Genomic DNA, 13,347 nt, shown 5'->3' on the forward strand with positions numbered 1-13,347 from the left:
CCATGGATACTTGGAAGAAGGAAGAAGACTGAACCCTCACAGGCATTGCCCACCATCTTTGCATCAACACGTGGCAACAGACTCTGGGTGAGTGTGGGAAACAAAGGCATGCTGTTTCCATGGTAGCAAGTTACTTTCTGACCACTGGGTCATGCCGTCCCTGGAGATGTACGTGCAGGTGGCTAATCTCTCTGGGAAACATAACATTCCATCAGAACCCAGACTTGATATCTCAAGTAATCTGGGCAACAAGATTTATGAGTATACTTGTTTCGATAATATAATAGAACATCTTAGGCTTTAGTTACTCTCTTATCCACTGTGCACTGTGTTTTCATTAACGAAGTTATAGGAATGGTGAGCTAGAATAGTTGTTGGTACTCATGGTTGCTTGGGGTATATAAAGAAGCCCCTGATGTTAATAAACTTTTCTGATGAGCTTGAGAAATCAATGCTCTCAGAACCCCTGATCCCAATCTCTCTTTGTCTTTCATTCCCGATACCCTTTGGGTCCGTGACTCCGACAGGTGAGGAAGTACCTCTTACGGTACCTCGAGGTGGACTCTTCAGGGCCTTGTGACTGTAAGCATCTACCCCAAATAAAAACCCTTTATAAAAGCCAACAGATTTCTGGTACTTTGCATCAGCACCCCTTTGGCTGACTAATAACAACGTAGAAGTAGGATTGCTGAATCATATGATAGTTCCAGTGGTTTTTAACAGGGGATGATTTTGCCTACCAGGGGACATCTGGCAATATCTGGAGACATTTTTGGTTGTGACAGCTGGTGAGTGTATGCTACTGGTATCTAGTGGGTAGAGGCTTAGGATGTTGCTAAACATTCTATAATGTGCAGGACAGCTCTCCCTCCCCCCCCCCCCAATACAGATAATTATCTTGCTGAAATGTTAATAGGACTGAGGTTGAGAAAATCTGCCTTATTCAACCTTTGTGCAGGTTGCTCTATTTTTACCCCTGCTTATTGGGTGTAGTCCTTTGAAAATCCCAGCTGAGAGCCTAATGTATTTACATGGGATCCTCCTCCTTGGTGGCACTGAACTCCATTTTAGCCCCTTAGCATAAAACTCTTGAAACCTTCTCTGCCTTTTGAGAATGGGCAATTGCCTCAAAGCTAACCTCTCTGCTAATCCTTTTCTCCAGGATGTTGATTATGATCTATAGCGCACATCCTCGCAGGCTCCGTAGCTCGTCAGTGCCTTCAAACAGATATCCTGTATATTTTGTTCAGCTTTTCTACTTATTCTCTGTAGGAGGGTTGATTGGCCAGTGAGCCATTACTGGATCCACCCCTTGCTGCTGTCTTTTCTCGTTTCTTGCAAAACCTCAGATTTTACCCTGATTTTTTAAAAAAATAATTTTATTTCTCCCTACCTCCTCATTGTTTGCCCTTGGCTGTGTCTGTACATCTTCGTTTCTTTAGGAGGCCCTGGGAACTGAACCCAGGACCTCTGATGTGGAAGGGAGGCACCTAATCACTTAAGCCACCTCCATTCCCTGCTTTGTTGTGTCTCTCATTATGTTCTTCCTCCTGTGTCTCTTGTTGCTTCTTCTGTGTCACCTTGCCACGCCTGCCTGTGTTGCATCATCTTGTGTCAGCTTGCTGCACCTGCCCATCACGCCAGCTTGCTGTCTTCTTTAGGAGGCACCAGGAACCAAACCACAGACCTTCCATGTGGTAGGCGGGAGCTCAATTGCTTGAGCCACATCCGCTTCCCTTTACCCTGATGTTAATAGTTGCTTTTCTGCTCATACCTTGCCCATTCTGCATGAAGAGGGATGGCTCTACTCACAAGAAGAGGAGTGATGAAGTGTGCTCTGATTTCTGAGAATTCCCATCTCCAGCAGGAACAGTGGGAATGTGGAGGTTTCTCTCTAGTTATTTAAGCAGCAAACATGTCTCATTAATTTTTCCCATCTCATATGGGGTAAAATAATCCAGTCTCATCTGAGGAAATTATTTTTTTGCTGTGAACATTACATTGACTCTTCTCCTTATGAAAGAATAAGCCTAGCATTAAAGTACTAAGAGAATTTTTCTTTTCCCCCAAAGCCTGGTTTACTGGAACTACATAAGCTGTGGTTGGTTGAGAGCTCAGATGGATGCAGTCAACTCCTTTAAGAAGGAATTCCAGTCAGATTGTGGATTAGATGATTAATGATTCACAAATCTCAAAAAAAATTTTTTTTTAATAGGGGTGTCTTATTCATCCATGGAATGAAAGAGTCAGTGAACACATGGCTGAGTTCTAATCAGCTGAGAGAAATAACTGATAGCCCAGGACCACATCTGGACTTGCATTAAATAAGGCCATAGTTTTTGTTAGTGTATCACTTGTATTATAAAAAAGTAAAGAATAATAAAAAGTAATTCTAAAGGTGATTCTTCGGAAATGAAACCCACAGTCTCAGGACTGACTTCCAGAGGAAACAGAAAAGGATTTACAGAAAGCATAGAAATGAGTCGCCCCCTACTGGTCAACGAGGTGAAATTCCTCGCCTCAGATTTTTGAAAAATACACGTATTTTAAATGAGAGAAGTTGTGAACTTAAAAAAAAATCATGCGCAATGTGCAGAATTCCCATACAACCCCCCTCCACCGATACATTACATTGGTGTGGAACATTTGTAATAGATTATGAGAGAACATCATCAGACTATTACCACTATGGTCTATAGCCTACATTTGGAATATTTTTCCATAACCCCCTATTATTAATACACCACCTTCCTTGAGATTGGTGCAAGGGTTTTTCAATATTGCTGTTAACTGTAGCCCATAACTTATATTTTTATTTTTTTATTTTTTTGAGGTACTGGGGCCAGAGATTGAACCTGGTACCTTGTATGTGGGAAGCCTCTGCTAGAACACTGAGCCATGTGGGTTCCGCATAAGTTACATTCGCGGTGTTTTCCCATGCATCGCCATATTCTTAGCACCTTGTAACAGTGAGATACATTTGTTTCAGTTCATAGAAGAACATTCTTGTATTTGTACTATTCACCACAATCCTCACCCACCTCCGGGTTACCTCAGATTTTAATAATTTATGGGGCTTAGTTCTTTATTTAGAATCACAGAGCTGAAGGAGAGTTTCATGAGTCCTGAGGGAGGCAGCTTGCTCACACACACAGCGCGTTACTGGTGATGCTGGCATGAAGCTCTCAGGACCTCAGGGCCTAATTTAAGAGCCAGTCTCCCAAGGCCAGCTGCCACCAGCCTTAATCTGCTATCACAATTTAATTCCCCTTTAGGTTTCAAGCCCACAGATAGCTTCAATAAAGCCTTAACTCTAAAGGCAGATTTTGAGTTTCACATTCCAATGGGTGACCAAAAAAAAAAGTCACACTTATCCAAAATTTACTATTTCAGCCTGTACTTAAAAAAATTTTTTTTTTGTTTTCAAATACAAGTCAACAATAATTTTTCTTGGGATCCATCTGCTGTGCTTCCTTCCTCCCTCCCTCCCTTTCTTCCTTCCTTCTAACATGGAACTTTATTCATAAGCCTGTTCATGAAATGATTGTGGAATGTTATTTTATTTTTAAACTATATATTTTCTGGTATCTTGATCATTAGGGTGAAATATAATGAAAGAAAATCAAAATGGGAGTGTTTCCATATTTTTAATATTGTTCAATCCTGAGGGTTTAATAACTATACTTATTTGAGATAATGATCTTTTTGTCTTTTTAATATCTGAAGGAACTTTGTGACTCAATAACTAGTCAAAATTACCTTAAAAACATTTTAATATAAAGGGGCACCAAGAGAGAAAATTTTAAATTATGCCAGCTGTTTGTACATCAGAGAGTGGACACAGAGTCACCTTAGAATGTTCTTTGTGCAGGCAGTCTTTGTGGGATTCTTTTAGTTATGAACAGGGAGGGCAAGCAGACACTTGCTGCCTAAGCAGAAAGAGACACAAAGCTTTTCTGAGGGTTGATGCAGACTGTCCCTCCCATAATCCAGTTGGTGAGCAAAGCTGGGTGCCAGGAAGGAAGGGTATAATCTTGCCTAACAAAGAGCCTCCTTGGGGCCAAAACTCCAGATATCAGCCCTTTTTTTCCTGAGAGTCTAAGACGGGAACATCAAGGATCACTGATGAGACCACCAAAGGCTGCAAGGCAAACTCTGAGAGATGGAAGTCTGACCTAGAGCCCAGGCGTGGAGGGGGAGGGAGACAGCAGGGAGGTGGTAGGGAGGCGAGTGGGGTTCAGGGGAGGACATACCCAGTGGCTAAGAGTGGACATCCACAGGTAAAAATCAGGTGACTGCGTACAACTGCTGGTTAAAGCTCTTGTTCAGGTGAAGATGCTCACAGAAGCCTTGTTAGGGGATCAGCAAGCACCTCCTTTGCACCACCTCTTGGAGGGAACATAGGTCAAGGTGGAGAGCTTCTCAAGGACCCTCCTGGTTTTTCCACTTGACAAATACTATAGATTTGCAGGCTCCTTTGTTAGCAGAAAATACCTCTCTCAAGAGCCATATTCATTACGCTAAGTAAGCTGCTTACTCACACTAATAGGTGAGAGCCTGCAATCCAGGGAAATGGAAATGTCCATGGCCATCACTCCCAGGCCTCAAGTCTTCGTGGAGAAGGCATTCTCGTTCCAGCCCAGGGTATCGCTGATGAAAAATATGAGTGTGATCCAAGAGAGCTGTGAACTCAGAGGCTAAATGGGGGCCTCAAGTGGTGACTCTAGGGGTCCGGCCAGCAGTAGTGTCTCTGCAAAAGGCACAAGTGTCCATCCAACAAGGAAGCGCCAGCTTTCAATGGCAAGGCTGTGGGTAGCTCCAAAAAAAAAAGCACTGGCTGGTAAACAAATCAGACCTTCCTGTTCTCTCTCTCTCTGCCTGGCTCCTGAAGCAGGATTGACTCCCACTGACTGAGGGAGCAAGCCCTGCAGTTCTTGGACAATTCAGGAAGGAAGGGAGAGGCTTTGGGATGGAGACACTGAAAATCTTGCTAATATGGGCATGTAGGTGCTCCAGGATTCAACTGGAACAAGTAGAGACTTATGTACATGGCAGTCCATACCTGGACCCCAATATGTTGTTTCTTTCTTTTTTTTAAGGAGGTACCAGGGATTGGACACAGTACCTCAAACATGGGAAACAGGCACTCAAATCACTGAGCTACACCAGCTCCCCACAAGGTGTTGTTTCAAGCAGATCAAATTAGTTACATGGTCTCCTAATTTGCCTTGGATAGCAACTAAGTTACCTGGAAACTAGCTACATGGTCTCTTAATTTGCCCCAAGAAAAACAACTGCATTTTCTTCTTTGGCTAGCTGTCTTCTTTGGGCACCGTGACCCCGAGATCATGCCTTCAGGGAATCAGGGCTGTTCAGACCTCTTCTCCTCCCCATCTGCCCTTCTGGCAGCCATGCCTTGTACCATGTTACTTTGCTTCGTCATTCTGGCCCTAGCTAACTGGAGCAGGGGTGAGCGCCTGACCCAAGGCAGCCAATCTGGAAGCCAGCCAGTGAACTATGCTAAGCCCTGCTGCCAAGAGATGAGCTGTCAGTTAAATCCATGCTCTTAAACATTTAAACTAAGATATGTTGAGAATGAGACGTGGAAAAATTGGAACCCTCTCCATAACTGGTGGGAATGTAAAATGGCACGATGCTTTGGAAAACAGTGTGGCAGTTCCTTGAAATGTTAAACATAGACTTTCCATATGATCCAGCAATTCCACTTCTAGGTATATAACCAGCAGAAATGAAAACATGTCCACAGAAAAACTTGTGCACAAATGTTCAGATTTAGTATTATTCATAATAATAAATAGAAACAACCCCAGTGACCATCAATTGATGAATAAATAAAATACAGTATATCTATATTTTTAGCATTATTCAGCAATAAAAAGGAATGAAATACTGATCCATGTTACAACAAGGATGAACCATGAAAACATGCTAAGTAAGAGAAGCCAGTCCAGAAGAGGCAAACCTGCAGAGACTGAAAGTAGAAGTAGTGGCAATGAGTTGAGAGGGTTGGAGGGAATGGGAAGTGACGTTAACACGTATGGGGTTTCTTTTTGGGGTGATGAAAGTGTTCTAAAATTGATTGTGGTGATAGCTGCACAACCCTGTGAATATACTAAAAACGCTGGATCATAGGCTTTAAATTGATTAATTCTATGGTATGTGAATTATATCTCAATAAATCATTTGCTAAAAATTTTTTTAAAGGTATGTAGAGTATGAAGCAGTGAACAGTGGGAGAGGAAACTGAAAGGTTCAGCTATAAAGAGAAAGCAGAGTGGCCAAGGCAGACCTGTAGAAACCCAAGTCGTGAGTATATAGAAGCTGTATGTCTAGGGAGGGATTAAAGAAGGAGATGGGGAAACGGACTTTGGCCCAGTGGTTAGGGCGTCCGTCTACCATATGGGAGGTCCGCGGTTCAAACCCTGGACCTCCTTGACCCGTGTGGAGCTGGCCATGCGCAGTGCTGATGCGCGCAAGGAGTGCCGTGCCACGCAAGGGTGTCCCCCGCGTGGGGGAGCCCCACGCACAAGGAGTGCACCCGTGAGGAAAGCCGCCCAGCGTGAAAAGAAAGAGCAGCCTGCCCAGGAATGGCGCCGCCCACACTTCCCGTGCCGCTGACGACAACAGAAGCGGACAAAGAAACAAGATGCAGCAAATAGACACCAAGAACAGACAACCAGGGGAGGGGGGGAAATTAAATAAATAAATCTTAAAAAAAAAAAAAAGGAGATGCATATTGAGAAGTTTTTTTTAAAATTATTTATTTATTTTTTAAAATTACATTAAAAAAATATGAGGTCCCATTTAACCCCACCGCCCCCACCCCCCACTCCCCCCACAGCAACACTTGCTCCCATCATCATGACACATCCATTGCACCTGGTAAGAACATCTCTGAGCATCACTGCACCCCATAGTCAATGATCCACATCATAGCCCACACTCTCCCACGTTCCATCCAAGTTCTTTTAAGGCTGTGTTTTCACAGTCACCAGTGCAGGTGCCACCATCTCTGAAGACTCTTCTACAAACTTCTAGGACTCTGCCTACCACAGCCGTGAGCCGGCTGAAGGCCATTTTTGTCTTCTATAATGTAAGAAATCAGCCCCAACAGCCTTCTGACTTGAGAGTTAACTTGTCTCTTCACTTTATTCCCATACCACAGTGGTCATTTGGAGCTAAGCAGTTCTAGCAATCGGTAGCTCATAAACAGCCACATCAACAGACATTCCTGGCACTTGTCTGCTGTGAGTTTCCACATGTCTGCTTTCTGAACTAGCCCTTTCTACCACAAGTTTGTTCAGGCACGGCTACCATGATACTCTGTTATACCCTTTCTGTACCAGCTGAGAAGGGGAGGAAGGCACATGGGCAATTAGGGGTTTTGTGAGGCTGAGCACATAACCTTGTAAGGCTCTGGGAATTGGTCTTAACTTCTGCTTGATCTAGCCCAACACCCACCACCAGGACTGACTTTGCTTCCATTTTATTTAGAAACAAATACACCCGTCTGTTTTGTGTCTTAGTTTGGGAATTGGGCTGGGTCCCCCAGCCATTACTCTTCCACAGACATAATATCAGAGGGCCACGCAGGGTGACTGCCCTGGTTAGGTACCAGCTGCCAGGGGCATTAAATGTCAGCCCCCATTTCCACACTCCTTAGTGTTTACCAAGAGCAGGTGCCAGCCATTCTCCCTCTCAGGGCTTCCCTGGGGGCCTCATAGTCCTGATTGTTGTGTCCTAATCATTGGTGGAGACTGGGGGAGGGGCAAATTTGGGATGCATTGGCAGCTCTGGGGCCCCCATGGCTCCTTGCTCCCTTCAGCTGCTTCTCCCGAGGCCTGGTCTGGTGTTTCCTGGATCTTAACAATGAACCCCATTGTCTGAGGTTCTTTAAGTGGGTCTCTGTTCCCAGACACTCCTAACCACCAAATCCCTGCCTGGAACACTGGGAAAAAGATCTTCCAGACTTGAGCAGGGAGGTTGAAGAGATGGACAGGGAAGGCAGGGAGAGGAGAAACTAGAGAGGTGTCTGGTGGCCCTGCCCTGGTCTCTGCCCAGATACCACCTGGAGCTTGGAGAGCAGAAGGACCAACCCCCTGGACCACTTCCGAACCCTCCGTCCTTGTCACTGAGGGCCTGTGACGGGACAGGGGTGGGGACAATGCTCCCAGTTGTTGACTCTCTTGGGCCAGTTGTCCTCATGGTTTAAATGTGTTACTTCCTTTAAAGTTAATATTCTTATTATTGTCATTTAACTAAGGTGGAAACCGGGGCTCGAAGAGGTTAAGAACCAACCTAAGGCCACACAGTGAGTGAGGAAGCTGGGACTGGAAGCCAGCCTATTTGTCTCCAGAGCCAACTCTCAACCACTGCCCTTAAAATACCCACATTGAACGGTGCAGGCCAGTGAAAAGATAATGGGTGAGTTTGGATGTGAGTTTTGTTTACACAAGCAGATCCTGGAAGCAGCCAGCTGGCTTCTTTAGGGGGCTGGGAGCTCTTGAAGGTCAGACTAACCCAACTGGATGCAACAGGGTGCTGCTGCTCCAAGGGCAAACTTTTGAATGACAGAATGAAAGTGTCACCAGCGGGTGGTGATAGGGATAAAAAATGATTTTAGCATGATGGAGCCAAAGGGAGGAGGAAGACAATTCCTGTTTTTCTGCTGCCATTTCCCCCATTCATTTATTCCACCCCACATGGAGCGTAATAGAGTCAAAGGATCCCATGCCACAGTCCTTGCCCCTCGACACTCGCAAGGGATAAAGGGAAGGGCAGGAGGGAACGGAGGCAGTATTAAATATTTACAGCACAGCGAGGCTCGCAACTTGCCTACTGGCAGCCCTAACACCAAATCTGGCCTGCAGATGGGTTTTGTTGGGCCTGAGTTTTTTAAACATTTAAAAAATACTTTAAAATGGAGAGATTTCACATAAACAGATCTCTGGCCTTTCCTGAAAAATGGAAACCTCTTACAGCCCTGGACCCAGGTCCTGCATGGCAGTGCCCGCCTCCCACTCCACTCCCACTTAGGACAGTGGGCTCTGTCCCTCCTCACTGGGCTGGCCTCTGTGGGTGTTGGAGAGTGCTCCACGTGGATGGCTGGAGCTGTGAAGGAGCTGGCTTGGTGCTGGGGGAACCCTGAGGGAACCCCGGAATCTGAACATAAGGTTCCTGGAGGCTGCCAGGTGACTGTCCACCTTCACGAGTGTCCTGGAGGCAACTGAGCACACACGCTTGGGGCTCAGGAGAAAGAGGGTGCCAGATATGTAGACAAGGAGGTGATGGGATCTAGGGAAGCAGAAGTGGGTGGCTCAGTGTGAGAAGAGCAGTGTAGAGGAAGGGAGCTCGGGGACCCAGTGCTTGACTGAGCAGGGGAAGAGGGTGAGTCAGGAAGTGTGACGGGGAGGAGAAATGGGAGCAAGTCCCAAGAAGACGTCGGTGGAAGCATGGGATTGGGGGAGCAGACTGTGGTGGACAGAGCAGTAAAAGTGGTGACGTTGGGTGGCTCTTTCAAGATATTGATAATGAAGAGAAAGCAATGGGAGACGTTTCTTTTTGGTGGGAGAATGAAAGAAAATGTTTCCTTTTGATCTGTGCTTTTTGTAGGCTCAGAGGAAAGGTGAAGGCAGTTGAGATGGAGAGAAAACTTTAAGAGCAAGCGAGGCGCTGGAAGTAGGATTTCCTTTGGACTAAAGGAAAACTTCCTCGAACAGAGCTGTGGGGGAAAGCGGTGGCAAACCCAGGTTAGCTCGGCAAGGAGAGGAAAGACTTCTTCTAGCTAAAGGCTCCTTCCACCAGAGTGCTTTTTCCTGCCCACTCCTCACAGCCCTGGGCTACTTCCAGTTCCAGTTGGAGACCTGGCCCCACTTGTTCTGAGCTCCCAAGCTGGCCTCCGCTGCTCGCGGTCCTGGTCCCTCCTCGCCTGCTCAGCACCCTCTCCTGGGACAGAGTGGCGCCGGCTGGCCTCCACTGGTGCTTCTGGGCAGTGCTGCACCATGGCAGGCTGGAGGCAGACTCAAGCACACGCGTCCCTGGAGGGAGATGACAACAAAGTATAACACAGGAAAGTCAGACCCTTCTTATACTTCTTTTGGGGTAGCAGTTCTGTTTATTTTGCATTAATTTTGGGGGGAGGCACCACGATCTTTTCCATGCTTAGGCCCTCCGAAAGCTTGATCCAGAGCTGGCAGCGGCTCAGACCTGCCTCTCACCCCAGGCACTCAAACTGCTCCAAGCCCAGAGGATGTGCCGGCAAACGCAAAGAAGCAGGACGCCGCTCAGGACGGGCACGGCCACATCACAGGGGGTAGGTGCCTGCTGGAGCTTTTTTTTTGGAGCTGCCTAAAAGCTCAAAACATGTTGGAACACGGAAAGAAAGGTATTTGCCCGAGTGACTCAGACTTGTTCCAGTATTTTCCCACAGGCTCCTGCACATCCCAAAATAACTACAACCCTGGATCCTGGCCGCTGGCATGATTACAGTCGTCTAATGTTACAGAACAACGGACAAACCGTCCACATTCACCGGGCGCTCGCAGGAATGCACAGCCCGTAATGGAGAGCCACGCTATGGGTGGGCTGGTCATGAGGAAATACCAAGGGCTCAGACCACAAAAACAAGCAGTGTGGACTTAACAGAATCACCCAGAACACCGCATGAAGGCTTGGTCAATGCCACCTTTTATAGATAGGGAAAACAAGGCCCAGAGAGAGGAAACAATTGGCCCAAATTACCTATCTGGGAAGTTGGTGGGAGGGTTGGGCCCTAAACTCTCATCAACTGATGTTTCTGAAGAAACATTAATTTAGCCCTGGACTCATAAGTTCTTCAGGCTGAGGGACTTTAAGGGCCTCCTGGCCACCCAGCCTGCTTCCACAGGGATAAGCAGGTGTCAGAGCTGGACGCGGGAGTCTTAGTTTTGTTGAGGAAAAGACAGAAGACCTCAAAAGAGCGAGAGGCAACAAAAGAAAAAAAGATAAAATGGATTTTATCAAAATTAAAAAAAAAACACCACCTTCCTGCATCAAAAGGTATTATCAAGGGAGCAGATGTGACTCAAGCAGTTGAGCACCTACTTCCCGGGTTCAGTTCCCAGAGCGTCCTAAAAACCAAAAGCAAACAACAAGCAGACAACAGAAAAAAAACAACTCACGGGGAGCTGAGGTGGCGCAGTGGCTGAGCACCAGCTTCTCACACACAAGGTCCCAGGGTCAATCTCAGGCCCTGGTACCTCAAAAAGAGAAAGAAAAAAAGCTATTTCCAAGAAAGTGAAGAAAACCTAAGAATGGGAAGAAATATTTAGAAACCACATCTGTGATAAAGGTTTAATATTCAGAATATATAAAGAACTGACTGCTACAAACTCAACAACAAAAAGACAAGCAACCCAATTTAAAAATGGGCAAAGGACTTGAATAAACATTTCTCCAAAGAAGATATACAAATGGCCAAAAAGCACATGTCCAACATCACTAGCCATGAGGGAAATGCAAATCAAAACCACAATTAGGCTTCCACTTCACACCTGTTAAGAGGACTATTACTTAAAAACATAGAAAACAATGGGTGTTGGCGAGGCTATGGAGAAATTGGAACCCTCCTGCATTGCCGGCAGGAATGTAAAATGGTGCAGCCACTGTGGAGGAGTTTGGTGACTCCTTAGAAAGTTAAGTACAGAATTATCACATGACCCTGCAATCCCACTTCTAGGGAACTGAAAACAGGCACTTGGATAGATAGCTGTATATAAATGTATGTAGCGGCATTATTTACCGCAGCCGAAAGGTGGGGGGTGGGGGAGAAGACCCAGACCACCACCAGGCCCTGTGATGTCGACCACAGGGTGATGGGAGCCAGGGCACGGGAAGGGGCGTACCATCCAGCTGGGGAAGGCTTCACAAAAGCTGGGGCTCAGCTGGGCCAGATGTGAAGAGGAGGTGAGGGGGCGGGGGGAGGACAGGAGGACGAAGGCAGGAGCGGGCGGGGAGAGCTGGGAGAACAAGCCCAGGGTCCGGGCCGCCCGTGGCCTGCAGTTCCAGTTCCCAGTCGCTTGCTTCATCTGGGAAGTGGGAACAACACTCTCATAGAATCTTATTTATTTTTAAATTTTATTTCCTCCTCCCTTCCCCCCCTGCCCCATTGACTGCTTTCTGTGTCCATTTGCTGTGTGTTCTTCTGTGTCCACTTGTATTCCTGTCAGTGGCACTGGGAATCTGTCCTTTTTATTATTGTGTGATCTTGCTGCGTAGCAATCTGTGTGTGCGGCACCATTCCTGGGCAGGCTGCGCTTTTTTTGTGCTGGGCAGCTCTCCTTATGGGGCACACTCCTTGCTCATGGGGCTCCCCTACACGGGGGACACCCGTGGCAGGGCACTCCTTGCGTGCATCAGCACTGGGCATGGGTCAGCTCCACACGGGTCAAGGAGGCCCTGGGTTTGAACCCTGGATCTCCTATGTGGTAGGTGGACGCTCTTATCAGTTGAGCCAAATCTGCTTCCCTCATAGAATTTTAACACAACAAAAATCCAGGGCTCTCTGAGCTGGGAAGAGGTTTACTCAAAGTCCTGGGCACTTGGTCCCTTCCCTCCTGGCCACCGTGGGCCTCCTGGTGCAGTGTGAGCACCATGTGGCCTCTGATGGCCCATGGACCTGGATTCAAATTCTGACTCTGCTCCTGGCTCCGTTTCCTCCCTGTGAACTAGGATGTTAATAGCAGACTTCTTGGAAAAGGATTTGGCTCAATGGATAGAGCATCTACCTACTACATGGGAGGTCCAGGGTTCAAACCCAGGGCCTCCTGACCCATGTAATGAGCTGGCCCACATGCAGTGCTGATGTGTGTAAGGAGTGCTGTGCCACGCAGCGGTGTCCCCTGTGTAGGGGAGCCCCATGTGCAAGTAGTACGCCCCGTAAGGAGAGCCACCCAGCACAAAAAAAGTGTAGCCTGCCCAGGAGTGATGCCACACACTTGGAGAGCTGACGCAGCAAGATGACGCAACAAAAAAAAGAGACAGATTCCAGGTGCTGGTGACAAGAATATAAGTGGACACAGAAGAACACACAGCGAATGGACATAGAGAACAGACAACAGCAGGGGGGAAGGGGAAAGAAATAAAAAACACATCTAAAAAAAAAAACAAAACAGACTTCTGCCCCACGCCAGGCACTGCTTGCAGCGCTTCACGTCTGATTGCATTTAACCATTCTTTGTCCCTCAAATGAGGACGGCAGGAAGGGAAAGGCTATGGGATTTGCCCAGTATCATGACTAAGGTGAGGCTGGATGTGAACCCAGGGGTTCAGATTCAAGCCTGTGCTCTC

The sequence above is a fragment of the Dasypus novemcinctus genome, chromosome 6 (assembly GCF_030445035.2).
Source record: "Dasypus novemcinctus isolate mDasNov1 chromosome 6, mDasNov1.1.hap2, whole genome shotgun sequence".
NCBI classification, from domain to species: domain Eukaryota; kingdom Metazoa; phylum Chordata; class Mammalia; order Cingulata; family Dasypodidae; genus Dasypus; species Dasypus novemcinctus.